General features: G+C 38.2%; 2 pseudogenes; both read left to right on the top strand.

Moving 5' to 3' along the window:
• The first annotated feature begins 8,918 nt into the window (after window positions 1-8,918).
• LOC133074525 (large ribosomal subunit protein uL6-like) lies at window positions 8,919-16,694 on the top strand (annotated as a pseudogene).
• On the top strand, window positions 9,849-9,956 carry LOC133041730 (5S ribosomal RNA; annotated as a pseudogene).
• Window positions 16,695-24,211: the final 7,517 nt, after the last annotated feature.

Genomic DNA, 24,211 nt, shown 5'->3' with positions numbered 1-24,211 from the left:
TGGGAGAAATATCAATAACCTCAGATATGCAGATGATATCACCCTTATGGCAGAAACCAAAGCAGAACTAAAGGGCCTCTTGATGAAAGTGAAAGAAGAGAGTGAAAAAGTTGGTTTAAAGCTCAACATTCAGAAAACTAAGATTATGGCATCCAGTCCCACCACTTCATGGCAAATAGATGGGAAAACAGTGGAAACAGTGACAGACTTTATTTTGGGGGGCTCCAAAATCACTGCAGATGGTGACTGCAGCCATGAAATTAGAAGACGCTTACTCCTTGGAAGGAAAGTTATGAACAACCTAGACAGCATTTTAAAAAGCAGAGACATTATTTTGCCAACAAAGTTCTATCTAGTCAAAGCTATGGTTTTCCCAGTAGTCATGTATGGATGTGAGAGGTGGACTGAGCCAAAGAATGGATGCTTTTGAACTGTGGTGTTGGAGAAGACTCTTGAGTGTCCCTGGAACTGCAAGGAGATCCAACCAGTTCATCCTAAAGGAAATCAGTCCTGAATATTCATTGGAAGGACTGATACTAAAGCTGAAACTCCAATACTTTGGCCACTTGATGCAAAGAACTGACTCATTTGAGAAGATCCATATGCTGGGAAAGATTGAAGGCGGGAGGAGAAGGGGATGACAGAGGATGAGGTGGTTGGAAAGCATCACTAACTCAATGAACATGAGTTTGAGTAAACTCCGGGAGTTGGTGATGGACAGGGAGGCCTGGCATGCTATAGTCTATGGGGTGGCAAAGAGTCGGACATGACTGAGCTATTGAACTGAACTGAACCCAGAAGCAAGAATCTCAGTGAACAATTATTCTGTGCAGATCTTGTTGGGGTAATAGTTTTAGAAGATATTTACATATGAAGCATTGTATAGCTGAGTCCCTTTGCTGTTCACCCAAAACTATCACAACATTGTTAATTGATTATACCCAGATACAAAATTTTAAAAAAATATTTTTTAATTCTATGAATTAAAAAAAAGCATGTCTATATACAAAATATTAAAGACAAGGCTCCATTTTAGTGTAACTGTACCAAACAGTAATAGCTAATACTAACTGAATGCTTATTATCTGTAAGGTATTATTAATTCATTTAATGCTCAAGAAAATTTTTTGAGGTGAGTATAATGATTATTCACAGTTAATGACTGAGAAACTTGGATTCAGAGAATGCATATCATTTGCTTAACATCAGACAGTTGTGGAGCAATGGAGCTAGGATATGTGTGTAAGCAACTGGCTTCAGTGTCTAGATGCATTACTGATGACCACAGGTCCTTTTACTCATTCATTCAAGTATTGAGTATCTACTGTGTTCACAGGCCTACATTAGGCCCTCTAAAGAATACAGTAAAGCACAAGATATATTCTCTACTCTAGCTTACAATTTAAACTATATTATATGTTTAGTTTACCATTAAAAGATGTGTGTGTGTGCATGTAATCATTCTGATGTCTGAAATTTCCATTGTTGTGATTACCTAAGTCCATTTTAATGATATTCATGAGATAAAACTCACGTAGGTCACAATATAAAGCTGAATAAAACAGTTACAGCAACTGAGATACGCTGAATTATTTATTTTGGACCTATTCAATATGATTTTATAAAAAGAATCATGTCAATTATAATAAATGGTTAAACATTTGCCTATACTTATAAGCAAACATATTAGCGAATAGACACTTAAAAAATAATATTTCCTAAACAGTATAAAACAGTAGTAAATAAAACAATGAGGATGTAGCCAGATCCACCAATCTAGCTGCTTGTAATTATAATATACTTAAGGGCTTTGTGTACATATTAACTAATTCATTTTAAATGAGTTTTGAAGAATCACTGAGAACTGGGATTAATGCAAATTATTAGAAACAATAGCACAACTTCCTAAAAAAGAAAGAAAAAAATCTTCGGTAGTTGCTAAGTTACATTCTTCCATGGATGGTGTTATATTCGGGCTATGTCTTTGAAAACAAAAGTAAATATAAGCAGCTAACCAGGATGGAACATGAACAAACTAGATCTTTAAAAACATGGGTCTAATGATAACCTAATGGCTTCAATATTTTCCATAAAAAGAGAAAGGGAAATTCTTTTCTGTTCCTGGGTGAGAAGAAGAGAAAGGGAAATTCTCTTCTGTTCCTGGGTGCAGAAGAAATACACTGAAGTCTTGAATAGAAAAATGAAGCTACCGGGCCTTGTGCAAAAAGACTAAGATTGTAGCTTCAATTGTAGCTTCAATAAGAAATACTTTGGTAAGCGGTAACGAGTGCTCAGCAAATTTACAGAACATAAATTTACAGTGAGAACAACTGCATAATTGGGAAACATCTTTAGAATTTAGCTGCCAGAACAGAACAGCAGCAGCAGGATTTTTTTTTTAGGGTTTCCAGGCTTGGGGCAGAAGTCAGGTGGTATTGTGCTCAGTCGTGTCTGACTCTACTACCCCATGGACTGCAGCCCTCCAGTTTCCTCTGTCCATTGAATTTTTCAGGCAAGAATTCTGGATGGGTTGCCATTTCCTTGTCCATCCTCAGGTAGGGTGGGTTCATGGCAAAGAGGCAGAGGAGTTGCATGAGCTATTGAGTCTATTTTAAATGATTAATGACAGACTGAGTGTGACAAGTGAAGAGAAGAAGAGTAGAATGCAATACAATGAGGGGAGCCATAGAAACCTGGCAGATGCTATGAAGTCAAACAAAAATTCTCTTACCTTTTAGTCTTTTCCCAGATCAAACCTAGAAGTCAAATATGTTTCCTCTAGTACAAAAACTTACCAGTGCCTTCAGATATCAAACTAAATTCCTACCACTTTTACTATAGTTGTAATGAGCTTATCAAAACAGGAATCTATATAAAACTCAATAAAAAACTTTGATATATAAATAGAGAATCTAGCAAAATTGCAGAAATGATTTGGTTAAGGTTCCCATACCAAAAGCACCAAAGTAAAAAAGAAAACAAACAAACAAAAAAACTGTGAAAGAAAGTGAAAATTTTCTCTAATTATAAAGAAAACTGTCTCAGTATATCATTTTTCCTCTCAAGTCTGGCAGATGGAGGCTGACCTCTAAAGTCAAATAAACTCTGCTTAAGTTCCAATAACACTCTATGCTAGAAACAGGGAATGTTGGCCAGTTTCTTCAGTTCTTCAAGCATCAGTAACCTCATAGGAGTTTACAAGTCAATGTCTATAGAGCATGTTAAGCTTAGTAAATATGTTACTTTACTTTATTCCTGTTTTAATCTGGCAAAAGAAATTTGATTATAAACTATTCTAGTCATTAAAAAATCAATCACAAGTCCTGCTACACAACTAACAATTTTTAAATTTTAAAATTATGAATTACAAGGTAAAAGAATGGAGGAGATGCTGCTCACCAAACTTAGTAATAAGATAGTTCCTCATAAGACTTTTCTTGTATACTTTGCATGAATTTGGATGGGAAAATTCACAATATAAGAAAATAAAGCCATTCCAGTGGCAGGCTTAGTAAACAGGATATTTTAAGGATAAAACTCAGATATGAAAGTCTAATTTTCTTTCTTTTTTAACTCCTTCATTCTGCCAGGTGATAAAAGAACAGTTTAGTCAGAACCAGGGAAACTTAGAAACTTTGGTTTAAATCCAAACAACTCACTGTTTTTTTGTTTTTTCAAATATTCCTGAGAATAACACCAAATATTTGAGAAAAAATGTACAGGTTATACCTCCTTTAATCTATTCTTCTGATGAATAGCATTCTAGAATTTTCTAAAGTTATATCAGCCTTGAATTCTTGAGATAATCCGACTTGATCACAATGTATATAATATTTATTTAGAATTCTTAAATTTATATTCATAAGTAAAGTTGGCCTGCAATTTTTTTCTTTTATAATCCTTGTCTGGTTGCTATCTTGATTATATTGAAGCCACAGAGTATGGTAAGCAATATGCCCTCTTTATTCTATTTTCTGAAAGAGATTTTAAAAGATTAGAATAAACTTTTCTTTGCGAATTTTGTAGAACGCATCAATAAAACCATCTGAGATTTGATGTTTCCTTTATGGGAAGATGTACAATTTCTTTGTCAGTGTTCTTAGTAGGTTGTTGAACTACTTCTAAAAGTTTGTATATTTTTTTCTAAATTTTCAAACTTATTGGCATAAAATTAATCAAAATTATGTTTTATAAATTTCCCTGAATATGAAAATATTTTCTTTTTCCATTGATAACATTGTTTATTTGTGCCATCTTTAATCTTCTTTATCAATCTTGCTAGCAGTTTGTGTATTTTAGTAGTCTTTTCAGAGAACCAAAGACTTTGTAAATCCTATTATATTTTATATTTTTTAAAACATTAATTTGTTTTTAACTTTTATTCCTCCTTCAATTTTTTTCTAAGCTTGCAAGTACAGCTCATTTATTCCTTCCTAATATAAACATTTAAGGTTACATTTTTTCCTAAAACTACTTTTGCTGGTTCACTCATTATTTTATATGTAATAATTTTGATATTTTTAGTTATAAATATTTGTAATATACAATTTAACTTCTCCTTTCCAAGTATATGAAATTTTTTTTTGCATGTCTTTCATTGTTTACTTTTTATTTTAAATTATGTTTAGAGAACATGCTTTGTATGAGAACAATTTGAAATTTGTCAAGCTTTGCCACAAGACTCAGATTGTAGTCAGTTTTTGTAAATAAGCACTGATAAGTATTTAAACAGATATGTCTAGCAAATTTAGACTTTTTGTATTAAAGCTAAGGCTATTTTACCTTCTAGTGAAGGAAGACAGAACTAGATAAATAGGTAAGATATATGGTACAGCAGATAACAGTGTCCTAGGCAGAACTACAAAGCTGAGACGTCTTCCCAGGCAGCGTTAGTGGAAGTGAAACTCTCGCTGTTTGCAGATGACATGATCCTCTACATAGAAAACCCTAAAGATTCTACCAGAAAATTACTAGAGCTAATCAACGAATATAGTAAAGTTGCAGGATATAAAATTAACACACAGAAATCCCTTGCATTCCTATACACTAACAATGAGAAAACAGAAAGAGAGATTAAGGAAACAATACCATTTACTATTGCAACAAAAAGAATAAAATACTTAGGAGTATATCTACCTAAAGAAACAAAAGACCTATACATAGAAAACTATAAAACACTGATGAAAGAAATCAAAGAGGACACAAACAGACGGAGAAACATACCGTGTTCATGGATTGGAAGAATCAATATTGTCAAAATGGCTATACTACCCAAAGCAATCTATAGATTCAATGCAATCCCTATCAAGTTACCAACGGTATTTTTCACAGAACTAGACCAAATAATTTCACAATTTGTATGGAAATACAAAAAACCTCGAATAGCCAAAGTAATCTTGAGAAAGAAGAATGGAACTGGAGGAATCAACCTGCCTGACTTCAGACTCTACTACAAAGCCACAGTCATCAAGACAGTATGGTACTGGCACAAAGACAGAAATATAGATCAATGGAACAGAATAGAAAGCCCAGAGATAAATCCACGAACCTACGGACACCTTATCTTCGACAAAGGAGGCAAGGATATACAATGGAAAAAAGACAACCTCTTTAACAAGTGGTGCTGGGAAAACTGGTCAACCACTTGTAAAAGAATGAAACTAGAACACTTTCTAACACCATACACAAAAATAAACTCAAAATGGATTAAAGATCTAAATGTAAGACCAGAAACTATAAAACTCCTAGAGGAGAACATAGGCAAAACACTCTCCGACATAAATCACAGCAGGATTCTCTATGACCCACCTCCCAGAATATTGGAAACAAAAGCAAAACTAAACAAATGGGGCCTAATCAAACTTAAAAGCTTTTGCACAACAAAGGAAACTATAAGCAAGGTGAAAAGACAGCCTTCAGATTGGGACAAAATAATAGCAAACGAAGCAACAGACAAAGGATTAATCTCAAAAATATACAAGCAACTCCTGCAGCTCAATTCCAGAAAAATAAATGACCCAATCAAAAAATGGGCCAAAGAACTAAACAAAGAAGACATACAGATGGCTAACAAACACATGAAAAGATGCTCAACATCACTCATTATCAGAGAAATGCAAATCAAAACCACAAGGAAGTACCATTACATGCCAGTCAGAATGGCTGCTATCCAAAAGTCTACAAGCAATAAATGCTGGAGAGGGTGTGGAGAAAAGGGAACCCTCTTACACTGTTGGTGGGAATGCAAACTAGTACAGCCACTATGGAAAACAGTGTGGAGATTTCTTAAAAAACTGGAAATTGAACTGCCATATGACCCAGCAATCCCACTTCTGGGCATACACACCGAGGAAACCAGATCTGAAAGAGACACATGCACCCCAAGTTCATTGCAGCACTGTTTATAATAGCCAGGACATGGAAGCAACCTAGATGCCCATCAGCAGATGAATGGATAAGGAAGCTGTGGTACATATACACAGTGGAATATTACTCAGCCATTGAAAAGAATTCATTTGAATCAGTTCTAATGAGATGGATGAAACTGGAGCCCATTATACAGAGTGAAGTAAGCCAGAAAGATAAAGAACACTACAGCATACTAACACATATATATGGAATCTAGAAAGATGGTAATGATAACCCTATATGCAAAACAGAAAAAGAGACACAGATGTACAGAACAGACTTTGGGACTGTGGGAGAAGGCGAGGGTGGGATGTTTCGAGAGAACAGCATTGAAACGTGTATATTATCTATGGTGAAACAGATCACCAGCCCAGGTTGGGTGCATGAGACAAGTGCTCTGGCCTGGTGCACTCGGAAGACCCAGAGGGATCAGGTAGAGAGGGAGGTGGGAGGGGGGATCGGGATGGGGAATACATGTAACTCCATGGCTGATTCATGTCAATGTATGACAAAAACCACTACAATATTGTAAAGTAATTAGCCTCCAACTAATAAAAATAAATGAAAAAAAATGTATTTGTTGGATAAAAGACAACGTGAAGAGCATAGGGAACTATATTCAATATCCTGTACTAAACCATAATGGAAAAGAATGTGTAAAAGAAAATCACTTTGCTATACAGCAGAAACTAACACAACACTGTAAATCAACTATAATTTAATAAAATAAAATTTTAAAAATTAAAAAAAAAAAAAAAAAAAAGAACCTGCCTGCCTGTGCAGGAGACATAAGAGACAAAGTTTCCATCCCTGGGTCACAAAGATCCCCTAGAGAAGGAAATGGCAACCCACTCCAGTGTTCTTGCCTGGAGAATTCCACGGACAGAGGAGCCTGGCAGGCTACAGTCCACAGGGTTGCAGAGAGTCGGACTCAGAAGTGACTGAGCACACACACAAGGGAATAGCAGGGTAAAGGGTAGCCTCATTGGGGAGACAACCTGAGGAAGGAGAGGATGCCAGCTCTGCCAGTTTCTGAGGGAAGAAGGGCCTTTCAGGGAGATCAAACAACCAGGGTGGGAGATTAGAATCTGCTTGGCATGTACAAAGAACAACCCAGATCCCCTGTGGCTAAGGCAGCTTGAGTGAGGCCTGGAGGGGAGGGCTAGGAGGTCAAGGAGGCAGGGTGGGACCAGGTTATTTTTGGATTTGTAGGCTGCTCTAAGGATTTTGCCTTTTATATTGAGAGAGCCAGGAAACCCCTGGAGAACTGCGAGAATTGTGATTTAAATAGGACTGATTTAACTTTTTAAAAGCCCCCTCTGTTGAGGTAGTGGTCATAGACTTGATGAAAGAAAAATGAGAAAGCCACATTTACTTCACTTAGTTTCAGCTGTTGAATTTAGTAAGGGAATATTAGACTAGGAACTGTGCTAGCTATTGTGACACGCTGTTTCATTTAATTTTCAACTGCTTTGTAAGGCAGATCTAATAATAATGATAGTTAACATTTATTGACCAGTTACAATGTACTATGCACTTTTCTATGCACTGTAATCATCTAATCCACCCCCAAACCAAAGAGATACATGGCATTATTGTCCCCATTTTACAAATGAAAGCAACGAAGAGTTCACAAAAGGTTAGGATAATCATTTCCTTGTAAATCTGAGAGATTCAATCAGTTGCTCGAGGTCCCCTGGCTCAATCAGGGCAGCCTGGCTGCAAACTTAGGCACTTCACAACGTTGCATACCTTACAATAAACCTGACTTTGTGGATGAAGAAATTTGGGCTCAATGAGGTTAAAAAAGTTGACAAATTCACATTTTCCTAAGTGATGGGTGGATATGTAATTTGAATGAGGTCTATCCAACTCCTGAGCCCAGTCGTCTGGTGGTGGGTGGTACCAGCCGATAATCTCTTTTCAGAGCTCTCTTGGGCTTCCCTTGTAGCTCAGTTGGTAAAGAATCCGCCTGCAATGCGGGAGACCTGGGTTCAACCCCTGGCTACCCACTCCGATATTCTGGCCCGGAGAATTCCATGGACTGTATAGTCCATGGGGTCACAAAAAGTCAGACATGACTGAGTGACTTTCACTTCACTTCACTTCACTTCACAGAGCTCTCTTAGCCATGAGGGAGCTGGAGAGTGAGAGATGGTCAATGGCTTCATCTTAGGATAGAAACGCCAGAACATTCTGCAGGTTGTGTTTTTCTTTCTTTTCTTCTACTCTATCCTTCAGATGAAGCTGTTATACTCTCAGTAACACTTGACGTATTTCTCTCTTTCCATTCCTTGAAAACAATGACCGGATCTTACCCTTCTTTGTATCTCAAGCACCTAACAGGGTGCTAGGCAGTAGGTGTATAATCAATATTTGTGGAATGCTAAATGATTGTTTAAACTTTTTCCTGGAGAGGAAGAACCAGATACATCAGAGCTTAACCTAATATACATGTGAGAGAGGTTAACTCTCCCAGTGTCATGTAGGGTTAGCCAACATGTTTCATCATGACTAATGAGGTGAGAAAGTATGTAGTCAAAATACACAAATTGTTGAAACAAGGCTCAGATAAAAAAATAAATAGCTCTATAAATAAACAAATGTTGAGTTTTTTTTTTTAAATGTTGAGTTTTAACTGATCTTTCATAAGTATTTAAACAAAGGTATAAAAAAAGTTGTAGTCTTTTAGAAACAACTTTTTAATAATAGGGCCACATTGGCATAGTTAATGGCAAGTGGTAGTTAAATATGACAGGAGCAGGGAGAGAATAAACCCAAATTTAATGGGATATACATTTATATTAATAATGCTGTATGGAAACTCATCAGATTTAGCAATTGTCCACTCCTATCTTCAACTCCTCTGGCAGAAAAAAAATAAAAGAGCTCTAAAACATTTTAATTGTTGAAGGGAGGGAAATAAAGAGTATGGTTGACAATGATTTAAAATGAGGGAAACACAATGCATCATTTTGTTTTGGTGGTTTTGAATGAAAGGACCTGTCATATTTTGCATTAAATCTCTAAGTGAACCACATCGCTATCAAGAATGTGGGGTGAGCTGGGTGTGCAGTAGGAGTCAAATTACAAAGGAAAATCTCCATTCTCTTCAGAGAACCTCTTGAGGTTTTAGATAACCCCTTTCTCAACCCTCACATCTTCTTCCAACCAAAGGTGGAGGCATAGGGGAAAGTGGAATGTTTCCTTGGTAGAAGTCATCTTAGTCGCTCTTCAGTACTCAAGACTGTCTCATGGGAGGTTGGAGACTGAGGGCAAATCACACCCTGTGTCTCGTTCCCTCTCCACAGGCCTTCCTGAACCCATGAGGATAAACAGGACACTTGGGTTTACGTAAGTCTCAAGAAGAATCTTGAAAGAGATACATCACAACAAAGTAAATCATAGCATCAATTATATGTATTTTTAAGAAACCTGGTGTCTACGGCCATACCACCCTGAACGCACCCGATCTCGTCTGATCTCGGAAGCTAAGCAGGGTCGGGCCTGGTTAGTACTTGGATGGGAGAAACCTGGTGATTTTTTTCAGCACTGCCTCTCTTTACTCCCACCCCTTCTCTTGGAGTCATTAGCATTTTTGGCCTCTAGAAAGGTAGGGAAATGACAAAGCCCTGCTCAGGGCGGTGATTGTCATTAAGCATAGCCTGAGGGGAGCTTCCCTGGTGGCTCAGATGATAAAGAATCTGCCTACAATGCAGGAGACATGGGTTTGATCCCTGGGTCAGGAAGATCCCCTGGAGATTCATCCTAAAGGAGATCAGTCCTGGGTGTTCTTTGGAAAGACTGATGCTGAAGCTGAAACTCCAATATTTTGGCTACCTCCTGCGAAGAGTTGACTCATTGGAAAAGACCCTGATGCTGGGAGGGATTGGGGGCAGGAGGAGAAGAGGACAACAGAGGATGAGATGGCTGGATGGCATCACTGACTCGATGGACATAAGTTTGAGTAAACTCTGGGAGTTGCTGATGGACAGGGAGGCCTGGTGTGCTGCGATTCATGGGGTTGCAAAGAGTCGGTCGCGACTGAGTGACTGAACTGACTGATCCCCTCCAGTATTCCTCCCTGGAGAATTCCATGAACAAAGGAGCCTGGCGGGCTACAGTCTACGGGGTCACAAAGAGTTGCATACACCTTAGCGACTGAACAGCAATCACAGGAACAACAGCCTGGATATAATATGCTAATGAAGAATATGAGTTCTGGTTTGATGCAACAGTTTTGGATTCTCTTCTATACCGTGTGGGCTTGAACAAATCACTTAATATCTAGTTACCTTAGAAGTTAGTTCAGGATAATGTTGCCTATCTCATGGGGGTTATTTGAGAGTATTAAATAAGAGTATTCTGTAAAGATTGAAGTATTCTGTAAAGATTACAAATGGTCAAGAAATGGTAGATGTTGATATTGTTACTAGGACATTTTATTTATTCAATACAAGTTATTAATTATTAATTCAGAAATTATACTGACTGGACTCATTTTAAATTTTGACTCCAAATCTCAAATGGCTCAAAACTCTGAGAATTCTATCTCATTTCCATGGTTATTTCATTCTCCCTCTCTCCAATTTTGCTATCAAATAACATTCTCCCTTTTGAAATCTCAAATATCTCCCCCTGCTACACACACACTCACACTCGCACTCAACTGATACTCACACTCAGACCTTAGTTCATAAGACAATATGTACATGCTTAGTCGCTCAGTCTAACAAAAACAATAAATGCAATTAAAGTTACCCTTCTTATTGTTTCCAAATCCACTCACCTGCCTATACACCTATTCATAAACTTTGTGCATGCTTAGTCATTAGGTCATGTCTGACTCTTTGTGATCCCATGGACTGTAGCCAACCAGGCTCCACTGTCCATGTAATTTCCCAGGCAAGAATGCTGGAGGGGGTTGCCATTTCCTCTTCCAGGGGATCTTCCTGACCCGGGGATTAAACTCGCATCTCCTGTGCCTCCTGCGTTGGCAGCCAATTCTTTACCACTGAGACATCTGAGAAGCCATTCATGAACTATACCTTCCTCCCACTTTTAGTGAAAGAAGTGTTCCTGCTCCTTGGGTGACCCTCTCTGAATTTGGAGCCCATCCTCTCTGGTCTTCTGAAGACCTCATTCTTGTCTCCTGCATTGGGTACACTTCCTCTAAGAGGATTTCCAGTGCTGGAGTGTCTGAGACCTCTTTTCTTCTCTACATTATCCACCTGAATGAGTTCACCCAGTCTCAAGGCTTTATATATCATCTATGCTCTAGTGACTAACCCCCAGTGTTTCTCATCTCACTAAACATTATCAACACCCACCTCATTTCTCAGGCCCCAAACCTAAGAGCCCACATCAGATCTGTCTACAAGTCCTGTATAATTTACCAGCTACCTCTAAATATATCTTAAGTCTAAGAACTTCTTATACCCTCCATTGCTATCACTGGGGTCAAACCACCGTCATTTATCTCTAAATCAGAGCTTTTCAGTCCAGCACTACTAACATTTTGATCAAATATTTCTTTGTCTTGGGGACTGTCCTGTGCATTGGAGGCTGTTTAGCAGCATCCTTGGCCTCTACCTACACCACTGCGGTAGCACTCCAGCCCCTTAGCTGTGAAAACCAAAAATCTCTCCAGCACTGCCAAATGTTCTTTGAGGGCTTGGGGGTACAAAATCACTCCTAACTGAGACCATTGTTCTATTACTGACAGCACTCTCCTCACTAGACTCCCAGCTCCACCATCGTCCTTCTAAAATCTACACCACACACAGCAGCCAGAGGAATATTATTAAGGTCACAAATCGTATCATATCCAGCCCTGGTTCAGTACAGTTCAGTGGCTTCCTCTGTACTTAGAAATCAGCTCGAGCTCTGATGTCATCTTCTTTGGCTCTCACCATCAGTCACTGATCTAAAGTCACTCTGGACTTCTTACTGTCCCTCAAACTTGCCAAGTTAATTCCCATCTCAGGGTCTTTGCCTGTGATGTTTCCTGCTTGAAACTCTCTTCTTATAGATCATATATGGTTATATCTCATCATTCAAGCCATGTCTCAAATGTCTTCTCCTGTTTTCCCTCAACCCCCAATGAAAGAAATCCCCTAACACTGCCTTTTAGGGCTTCCCTGGTGGCTCAGAGGTAAAGAATCTACCCGCAGTGCAGGAGATGCAAGTTGGATCCCTGGGTCAGGAAGATCCCCTGGAGAAGGAAAGGGCAACCCACTCCAGTATTCTTGCCTGGGAAATCCCATGGACAGAGGAGCCTGGTGAGTTACAATCTAGTCAGTCAGTCAGTTCAGTCACTCAGTTGTTTTCGACTCTTTGCGACCCTATGGACTGCAGCATGCCAGGCTTCCCTGTCCATCACCAACTCCCAGAGCTTATTCAAACTCATGTCCATTGAGTCGGTGATGCCATCCAACCATATCATCCTCTGTCATCCTCTTCTCCTCCTGCCTTCAATCTTTCCCAGCATCAGGGTCTTTGCTAGTGAGTCAGTTCTTCACATCAGGTGGCCAAAGTATTGCAGTTTCAGCTTCAGCATCAGTCTTCCAATGAATATTAAGGACTGGTTTCCTTTAGGATGGACTGGTTTGATCTCCTTGCAGTCCAAAGGACTCTCAAGAGTTTTCTCCAACACTACAGTTCAAAAGCATCAATTCTTCAGTGCTCAGCTTTTTTTATGGTCCAACTCTCACAACCCATACATGACTACTGGAAAAACCATAGCTTTGACTATACAGACCTTTGTCGGCAGAGATGGATACAGTCCACGGGAGTTGTAAAAAGTTGGACATGACTTAGCAACTAAACAACAACAAAAGCTCCTCCCCACTAAATTACTCCATTTTATTTTCCTTTTCAGTACCAGAATTACACTGTTCATTTATTTTCACCTATTTATTGACTGCTAGCTGAATGTCAGTTCCATGAGAGGAAGAACTTTCTTTGGTCTTGCTCACTTCTATGTCCTTAATTTCTTGAAAAGTACCTGACTAAAATAAGCTTTTGGAAAATATTAACTATCAAATTGTTAACTAACTGACTGATTAAATACATGCATGATCCAGGTACTGGGCTTTGGGCTTTGACTAGAAAAATGAAAAATGAGTCACAGTTCCTGCCTTCAAGGAGCTTGGTCCAATGGGAGTGTCAGAGAAATAAAATAATTGCAATACAGAATAGTATAACAGGAAGAAGTTCAAGGATTGTAACAGAATTAATGTCAGAAGCATTTAACTCAGACCTGAGGCAGCCAGAGAATACTTCCCAGAGAGGATGGCATGAAAGAATGAGTTGAAAAGGATGAGTCAAAATGAGCTATGTGAGCAGGTATTGTGGACTGAATAGTGTCCAGCCAGGATTTTATTTGGTAATGCCATACCCCCTGGAGCTCTGAATGTGATTGTATTTAGAGTTAGGGCCTTTAAAGGGGTAATTAAGTCAAGGCCATTAGGTAGAGCCATTAATCCAATCTTACTGATGTCCTGCTAAGAAAGAAAAGAAAATGTGGACACTCAGAAAGACACCAGGGATGCATGAGAACAGAGGGAAGATTACGTGAGAACACAAAGAGAAGACGGCCGTCTGCAAGTCAAGGAGAGGGACTTCAAAAGAAACAGCCCTGCTGACACCGTGATCTCTGACTTTCAGCCTCTGAAACTGTGATAAAATGTATTCCCGTTGTTCAGGTCACCCAGTCTGTGGTACTTGATTATGACTACCTTAGCAAACTGATCCTGTGGGGCTCGGGAAGAAAAGCCCCAGGGGAAGAAAAGCATCTGGGTGTGGAATGGAAGCTAGGTGGCTGCAAGAGGCTGGAGACATAAGCTGGGTGAGTTCTTGGAGCCTAGCTGAGGCACTTGAGCTCCATGGGGGAGGGTCTTGCGAACACTGAAAAGCCTAGGCAGCCAAATAAGATTTGCCTCTAAGAGAACTTAGGTGGTGCCATAATAAAGTTTACTAGAGCAATCCTGGAGACCCTAAGAGCAACAGCTGGGCATATGGCTCTGGAATCCAACAGACCAATGTGCCGATCCTGGCTTTGCCACTTAAAAGCCTTGTAAACTTGGGAAATTCCTTTTCTCCCTTTTCTTCTATTTCCTCATGTGTAATTTTAGGCATAATCATTTTTATCCGGTGGGGTGATATGAGGATTAAATAGCTTATACAAAACACTTGGCAGAGTACCAAGTGTAAACATGAATTGTTACTAGTTATTAAAATGTCTAAGGAAATCACAGTAAAATGGAAAAAAAGGGACAAACTTGAGCAGTCTTCAAGATAAGACACTCTGGAAAATTTGGCAGTTATTTTTATGTTTGAGATAAGGAAGATTAAATCAAAAAGAGCTTTAATTTGGGGAGATTTGGATTGCAGTGTCATTCACCCAAATGGGGAACATAAGAGAAGAAGAAGAGAGGGGAAGAGAATAAATTTAATTGGGGGATATATTGAGTCTGAGGGACCCCTGGTATATTTAAGAAGAGTTGTGGATAGTTGAACATAGGGACTTAGGATCAGGAAAGAGGCTTCATCTAAAGATGTAGATTAGATTGACAAGACTATCCATCCAGAGAAAGAACGCAGAATGAGAGCAGATATACAGGGTAGTTAGAACTCCAGAGACCCATCCATAGACATAAGATGCAGTAGGATAGGAGGCTAGAAAGGAACCAGAAAGATATGAGAAAAAGAAAGAGGCCAAAGGAAAAAAGAAGTTTTAAAAAGAGAGTTGTCAACAGTACAAAAGCCAAAGAGAAATCAAATGAAGTAAGGACTGAGATACACTCTGGTCAGCGTCCTGCCTGGACACCAGACATGACTTGGGAAAGGATGGTTTTGTGAAAGGACAGGGGTACAAACTTCACTGTAATGGGGCAAAAGAACAAATGAGAGGCTAGGAAGTGAATACTGTGAGCTTTCTGGAGAAAAAGAGAGAAAACTACCTGCAAAAGGAAATTCCTTTTGCTTCCTCTTCCCTCATAATTCTCTATTTTCCATCACCCGAACTTCTCTTTCATCCAGAGATTCTTATTTAATATAATTTTATTTATTTATTTTATTTTGTCTATGCTGGGCAGGGCATAGGCTCAATAGTTGTGGCACACAAGCTTAGTTTCTCTGCAGCATGTGGGATCTTCCCAGATCAGGGATTGAACCCATGTCTCCTGCATTGGCAGGTGGATTCTTTATCACTGAGTCACCAGGGAAGCCCTATCCAGAGGTTCTTAACCTTGGGTCCATAGACCCCTTCAGGTGGGTTATGAGTAGAATTTAAGGGGCCTATATATTTAAACAATTATGACTTTAATTTTACTAGCCTGAAATTTAGCATTTTCATCAACTATGAATGTAGGCAAAAACTACAAATGATTAGCAGTGCCTGTGACAGTCAAAAAATATATTTTCATATCATATTACAATTGTCACAAATTTCTTAAAATATCATTTACACTCATAATTTTAAGAAATTATGGTAGTTATCAAACCTACTGCTAAATCTTAATAATAAATTGTTTAAGCCTATTTTGAAAACTGTATTTATATGTAATTAGTTTCCTTTGTAATCTTACGTGTTTTTTATGTTCTTTAAAAACATTTTTCCAAGAAGGGACCTGTAGTCTTCCTCAGGTGTCAAAGAATTTTTGGTACTAAAAAGTTAAGACTGCTCTTTGCCACATCTACTGTGAGAACGAGACTTTTCTCAGCAATCAGACTGTTGACCTTCCAGAAAAATGTCGATGTTACTCAGAAGGGACAGACAGTTATTGTGAAGGGCCCCAGAGGCACCCTGTGGAGGGACTTCAATCATATCAATGTAGAACTGAGTCTCTTTGGAAAGAAAAAGAAGAGGCTCCGGGTTGACAAATGGTGGGGAAATGGAAAGGAGCTGGCAACTGTTCACATGATCTGTAGTCATGTACAGAACATGATCAAGGGTGTTACACTGGGTTTCCATTACAAGATGAGGGCTGTGTATGCCCACTTCCCCATCAACTTTTTTATTCAAGAGAATGGTTCTCTTGTTGAGATCAAATTTTGGGGATGAAAAATACATCCGCAGGATTCGGATGACGCCAGGGGTTGCTTGTTCAGTATCTCAAGTCCAGGAAGATGAATTGATTCTTGAAGGAAATGTCATTGAACTTGTGTCAAATTCAGGTGCTTTGATTCAGCAAGCCACCACAGTTAAAAACAAGGATTTCAGAAAATTTTTGGATGGCATCTATGTTTCTTAAAAAGGAACAATTCAGCAGGCTGACAAATAAGATCTGGGTGGTCCTGCTGCAGAAACAGCAAGATGCCAGATTGTTCTAAGGACTCCATTGTGGTATTTTAAAGAGGCAATAAAAACATCTTCGATTTTTTAAAAAAAGTCAAGCCTTCCTGCTAGTCCATCACAGAAGCCATCTACTGCTCCATTATCCTGTTTTTGGATTCTATATGCTGCTGCCCTTTTTTCAGAAAGCCACAATTGTCCTAAATGTTCATCCAGGGAAAATAGCCATTTGCCTCTATGCACTTTTCTATTGATTCAACTAACTATTGGTCCTTTAACTTTTCACCTGGTTATTGAAAACCACTGTCTTGGAAAAGGAAAAATTGATTCAAGGGTTTAATCACTTATTTGCTTACCACCAACAAACATTTTTGAGTACAAGGTACTATGTTACATACTTGGAGATGCAGTGCTGGTACACTCTTAGTTTGGGGAGTGGTCAAAAGACAAGAGAGATAGACCTTTTACATACACAGTTACAAGACAACATGGCGATTGCTTTATGTAGATCATGGAACATTTTATGGTATAAGATCCCAGAGGAAGGCTTCACGTAAGAGATGACATTGACAATAAAGAGAATGCTGTTAAAAGACTGAGTTTGCAAAAACTATGGAAATAATGTTTGTGAAGCTGTTACTCCATTTTCCAGAAATCTTTGAAACATTAAACATAATGAAATAAGAGTGATTTCATTTCTATTTTAATATGTACATTTAATTATCATACTTGATTAGAATTGAGAAAAAAAGGAGGAACAGATTGAATATTTCAAACATCCTCCTTCCTTTTAAGGATATGTGTATATATATAGAAAGAGAGGAAAAAATATTCATAACCATTACAAATGAAAGCAGCAGGAAAATATTAAGAAAGCATTTTGATATGAAGAGTTGTCAGTTTTTTATAGATGAGTGCATGACATCTGCTGGCCAAATTATATAATTTCCCTCTCCAAAGGAGTGGAGAGTAATAAAGTTGATTAACACTGCTTCCCTGCTTAGGGTTCATATATTAGATTTCCTCTAACCATCCTTAATCAGCAAGTGGAAGATTTTTTTGGAATGGTGAATCTATTCTTTGTTTTGTTTTGTTTTTGTCTTGAGCTCAGGAAGGTTTAAAAATTTTATTTAATGCAATGTCTTTCACTATAAGTTAACTGAAATTTGGAGAAAAGTAATCCTACTCGGGGCTTTCCAGATGGCTTAGAGGTAAAGAATCTTCCTTCCAAGCAGGAGATGTAAGTTTGATCCCGGGGTCAGGAAGATCCCCTGGAGGAGGAAATGGCAACACACTCCAGTATTCTTGCCTGGGAAATCTCATGGACAGAGGAGCCTGGCGGGCTACAATCCATGGGGTCACAAAGAGTCAGACATGACTTGGCGACCAAGCAGCAGCGATCTGCACTTGAGATCACACACAAGTGGGTTGGCCAGCTAACACTAGCACCGTGGTTTCTGTTCTCCTACATTCCCAGACTAGGCAAACTATTCCAAGGCAAGGTTCAGGTTGTTAACTTCTCTGTCTCTTGTTAGTTGACTCAACTCTTCATGAAGTTTACTATTTATGAAATTATTAAGACATTGTATGTGCCCAATGTCTTTTAATTTTTTAAAAAGTCTGGTTTATTGCGGTAAAATTTACATAAAATTCACCAATTTTAAGTTTGTTGTTTTGTGAGCTTTGATAAGTGTACATAGTACCATTAACACCATCACCATCAAGATCTAGAATATTTTTATCATCCCCCAAATTGTCCTCATGCTCTTTTATAGTCAACCTCTTTGCTACTCCCAGGCTCTGGCACCCAGCGATCTGTTTTCTTTCTCTACAGTTTTGCCTCTTCCAGAATACTCAGGCATGGGATTACTAGGTTACATGGTAACTGCACATTTATTTCATTAAAAAAAAAAACCACCTGACTTTTGCTTTATAAAAGTGGTTTTACATGTATTTCTTTACTTTATCCTTATTTTAGCTTTATTCTAGTCAGGTCCCAAAGACAAGACTTTGTTGTATATTTGTTGTAGAAATCTTTTGTACAAAATATAACTTGAGTTCCATGTGTGACAAAAATGCAACAAGAAGCCTCTTTTTACACAGTGTCACGAAATAGCATTTTTAGAAGAGTGGAGAGTTGCATAAAGGAAAGAATACGGCCTTAGAATCATCTGAGGTCTGTCACTTTGACTTTCTGCATAACTTTTCTTTATTAGGCAAATTAACTAACCTCCCTGAACAACAGCTATTGAATCCTGAAAGGTGAGTGATACAGGTATTTAAGTTGCAGGCTGTTACAAAGATGCATAAGTGCATGTTCATCATAGACATTGCTGTTACTGCCTTTAGATAAACAACTTTTGCTGCAAGCTGCATTCTTGAAAACAGATGGTATCACACAATATATATTTTAGGTTTCATCAGGAATTAATGTGTTTCTTCAGGAGCTATAAAAATGTCACCCAAAGACAAATGAGCTTCCTTTGGTTCTAGTGTCTGTGGCATGTGAGTTTTAAAATACTGTTATTCTAATGTTTTGGAGCTTCCCTTGTGGCTCAGATGATAAAGAGTCCGCCTGCACTGTGGGAGACCTGAGGTTTGACCCCTGAGTTGGGAAAACCCCTGGAGAAAGGAATGGCTACCCACTCTTGTATTCTTGCTTGGAGAATCCCATGAACAGAGGAACCTGGCAAGCTACAATCCATGGGGTCACAAAGAGTTGAACACAACTGACAGACTAACAGATACACATTCTTATGCTTTACAGATTAGCATTTTGTACTTAATTAAGATCATGTCTTTTATATGTCACTGAGAAATGTTAATGTCACATAAATTATGATGATAATAACAATGTGTTATAACTTACATAATATGATTTACCTAGGCAAGGGCCCATTTTAACTTCATAACTTTTTAAGGATTGGTTTTTTCTCTATAGCTCCACCTAGGAAGATATTCTTAATTAAACACATTGACAGTAGGTTTTTTAACTGCTATTTTAAGACTGTTTTCACCCAGTTTACTGGCAGGTATTTAATCTGCTAAAAAAAAAAAAAAAAAAAAGTTACTCAGTTAATTAGGTTGCACTGACACCTGCTGGTAAGACAGAAAATTTCATTAAAATCATGTTTCATTAATTTCAAAGGAACCAGATAGTTTACTTTAGTCTTTAAAACTTGTATTTGCATTTTGGGTTTAACAAGTTAATGGCTGTATATCTGATTCATACTGCAATTTGACTCAAGTGATTTTTCAAGCTGCTGCAAATTTTGAGGGAATCTTCCTAAAGGACGTAGCAACAGATGCTTAGTTATGAAGTAAAATATCTTTTAAGTCATAAATTCTCCCAGTCAGTGTTTGCCACTGAACAATTACATCATCAACTTCTTTTTCATCCCATCATCACGATGATTTCTTTTGATCTGAAAGCAGTACAACAGTAGTGATGTCTATTAAGTTAGTTTTCGCTTTGAGAAAGAATTCCTATGGTGTAGGGAAGGTTGCAAGCTACAGCAGAGCTAAACTTTAGGGGATTTGTTTTCTTGTCAGGAAGTATAACATGATTCCTTTAAAACATACCAATTCAACAATGATTCAGGGTTGCAGAATTTTACAAATGGAAAGAAATTTTCTAATCACTTAATTCACCCATGTCTTTCGTAGATGTGGAAACTGAGCCCCAGATAAATTTACGTAATTCATGACCTATATGAGTCATATTCATGACTATATGCGAAAAATGTTTCTTAATTCTCTCATTCCAGGATTCTTTCCTATATAAATTGTCTTGACTAGTTGTTTATTGATTGTTGAAACCAAAAATGCTTGAACATACACAAATATGATTATTTGAAAATTTGTACTTAGTTTATTTTCTCTAACTAGACATGTATTATGAAAATACATACTGTATTATGTAATATTGTTTTGTAGTTCTTCACAAATATATATTTATTCATAACTTCTTCCTAGAAACTGAAGCTCCACTGTCTAATTCTTCAGATATGAAAAAAGAAAAAGGCAAGTGGATCAAAAAAAAAAAAAAAAAAGAATCAAAAATAAACCTTAATCATGGAAACTTCTGGCTCTTTGATCAGATTTGGGGTCACACAACTATGCAGCAGATGTCTTCAATTCTGCTCAGCTCAGTCGCTCAGTCATGTCCAACTCTTTGCGACCCAATGGACTGCAGGACTCCAGGTCTCCCTCTCCATCACCAACTCCCAGAGCTTACTCAAACTCATGTCCTTTGAGGCAGTGATGCCATCCAACCATCTCATCCTCTGTCATCCCCTTCTCCTCCTGCCTTCAATCTTTCCCAGCATCAAGGTCTTTTCAACTGAGTCAGTTCTTCGCATCAGGTGGCCAAAGTATTAGAGTTTCAGCTTCAGCATCAGTCCCTACAATGAATATTCAGGACTGATTTCCTTTAGAATGGACCGGTTGGATCTCCTTGCAGTCTAAGGGACTCTCAAGAGTCTTCTCCAACACCACAGTTCAAAAGCATCAATTCTTTGGCACTCAGCTTTCTTTATAGTCCAACTCTCACATCCATACGTGACTACTGGAAAAACATAGCTTTGACTATGGGGACCTTTGCTGTCAAAGTAATGTCTCTGCTTTTTAATATGCTGTCTGGGTTGGTCATAACTTTTCTTCCAAGGAGCAAGTGTCTTTTAGTTTCATGGCTGCAGTCACCATCTGCAGTGATTTTGGAGCCCCCCAAAATAAAGTCTGTCACTGTTTCCACTGCTTCCCCATCTATTTTCCATGAAGTGATGGGCCCAGATGCCATAATCTTAGTTTTCTGAATGTTGAGTTTTAAGCCAACTTTTTCACTTTCCTTTTCAATTTCAAGAGACTCTTTAGTTCTTCTTCGGTTTCTGCCATAAGGGTGGTATCATCTGCATATCTGAGGTTATTGATATTTCTCCCAGCAATCTTGATTCCAGCTGGTGCTTCATCCAGTCCAGTATTTCTCATGACGTACTCTGCAATATAAGTTAAATAAGCAGGGTGACAATATACAGCCTTGATGAACTCCTTTTCCTATTTGGAACCAGTCTGTTGTTCCATGTGCAGTTCTAATTGTTGTTTCCTGACCTGCATACAGATTTCTCAGGAGGCAGGTCAGGTGGTTTGGTATTCCCGTCTCTTTAAGAATTTTCCAGTTTGTTGCGATCCACACAGTCAAAGGCTTTGGGATAGTCAATAAAGCAGAACTAGATGTTTTTCTGGAACTCTCTAATATAAACATGTTTCCCCCCTTAAGTTTGTTCTATAGGCAGTGTTATATAAAATTTTAGCAATGCAACTTCCATTGTCATAAAAGTGTCATATATAAAAATCACCAATCAAATATTCTGTAATATGAGGCCATGCACATTTTTCCCTCAATATCAACACTGCTGACATTTGGGGATGGCTAATTCTTCTGGGGGGAGGGCTGCAGCATCCTTCTTACATCCCAGTAGGCTGCTCCCGTTTATAACAACCAAATGTGTCTTCAGACACTGCTAATGACCCCCAGGGGGGGAATGAGCCCAAGTGAAGAACCACTGCTGTAAATTAAAGCTATTTCCTTCAGATTTATCTTTTTAAACGACTTAAAAGCATTCCGGTCAAAAATATGATCCTTTTTATTTCCAAGTAAAAGAAATGTTCACATGTGAAATAAGAAAGAGCCTCATGTCATGTCTAGTTTAAACACTTCATTTAAATACTTTATTGTGAACCAGAGCTAATAAAATGGGTTCCTTAAATTGTTCTTGATGCTTGCATATTTATTTTTTGCTTTTTTATGCTCTAAGGTATGATTTTGACACTGCTAGTAAATTTCCAAACAAGTTTCTTTCATTCTCAGTTGAGCTGCTATCTATCTGTAATGTTTAAAAATTCTTTCATTTTCTTGTTACTTTACAGTTCTTCCTACACAGTGTGGTCTTTGAAACCAAAAGCCATTGGTGAGATTCTAGGACACGTGTTTTTAGCCTCATTCAGCAGATGAGGAAATTTAGTGGATCCAGGGCGCAGTGCACACTTCCAATGAATCAAATGTTCTTTGTGTTTCAGCCACAATAAGTATATTTTTTAAATATTGCAGAGTGAAATCAGAAAGAGAAAAACACATATCTTACATAAATGCATATATGTGGAATCTAGAAAAATGGTAGAGATGAACCTATTTGCAAAGCAGAAACAGAGACACGGGCAAAGAGAACTAATGTTTGGACACCAAGAGGAAAGAACGTGGGTGGGATGAATTGGGAGATTGGGATTGACGTATATACCCCACTGTGTATAAAGTGGACAGTTAATGAGAACCTACTGTGAAGCACAGGGAACACTATTTGATACTCTGTGGAGACCTAAATGGGAAGGAAACCCAAAAAAAGCAAGGCTATATGTACATGTATAGCTGATTCACTTTGTTGTACAATAGAAATTAATACAACACTGTTAAGCAACTATACTCCAATAAAAATTAAAAAAAAAAGAAGGTACAGGCTTGAAATGTGCAGAGGTAGAGGTTTATTATTTTTTCTCCCAGAGAGAAAGAACGAAAGAATAATAAAAGTAAGAAACTAAAAAAAAAAAATTGGGTTTTGTATTGACAGAACCTTCATGAAAGGAGAAGAGGTGGAAGGGGAGAAAGTTGGGGGAACCCTAGCAGAAAAACAAAAACTGGCTTAAGAAATAGCATGGGGAAGAGGATGATCAAATCTCACCATCCAAGTCCTCCTGGGGACCAATGAGATTTGGCACCTTTCTCTTCCTCATCCATGACAGCATTGTCCTCTACTTCATCCCCGCTTCTTGCCACTCCTTCTACCTCCTACCCTGCCCACTGCCACCACACGTATGCATGTAGGTGTGTGTGTGTAGGCCTGTGTGCATGTGCACACAACACACACACGCATACACATACTCACTTATCCACTCCAGACTTTGTGGTCAAAGCCCTTGGTATTTTTAAGAGGAACCAGTGTGTTTTTGTTGTTGTTGTTGCTTCCAAGTTTTTGATTCCTGGGACCAGCAAAGAGCCAGCAATTCATTGCCTATACTCCATCCTGGGAGCAAAGAATTTTTGGAAGCACTTCAGAAGATTCCCAAAGTTTATACTGTCCTGGAATCTTTCATCCGACAGTTGATTGCCTGTTTTTCAGCCTTCTCAACATGGAGTTCTTAACATAGCCCAAGTCTTTGCAAATTCTTCAACATTTGAGTATTTTGTGCATGGAAAATGAAATTAAGAATATTTTAAATAATATGCAGTGTTGGGAAGTCTGATGAGAAACAGGTGCTCTCGAATGCAGAAATACTGTAGCTATGGGAATGCTTCTGGGGGCATATATATGTATTAAAAACCCTAAAATACAACTACTAAATGGATCCAGGCATTGGACGTTTTAGACTTGATTTTAAAGAAATCATTATAGGTATGCTCAAAGGTATTTGTTCAAGGCAAGGATGCTTGCCCAAATGTTGTTAGAATAATAAGAT

This window comes from Dama dama, chromosome 20 (assembly GCF_033118175.1).
Source record: "Dama dama isolate Ldn47 chromosome 20, ASM3311817v1, whole genome shotgun sequence".
Classification (NCBI taxonomy): domain Eukaryota; kingdom Metazoa; phylum Chordata; class Mammalia; order Artiodactyla; family Cervidae; genus Dama; species Dama dama.
This window is presented reverse-complemented; position numbering and strand designations above follow the sequence as displayed.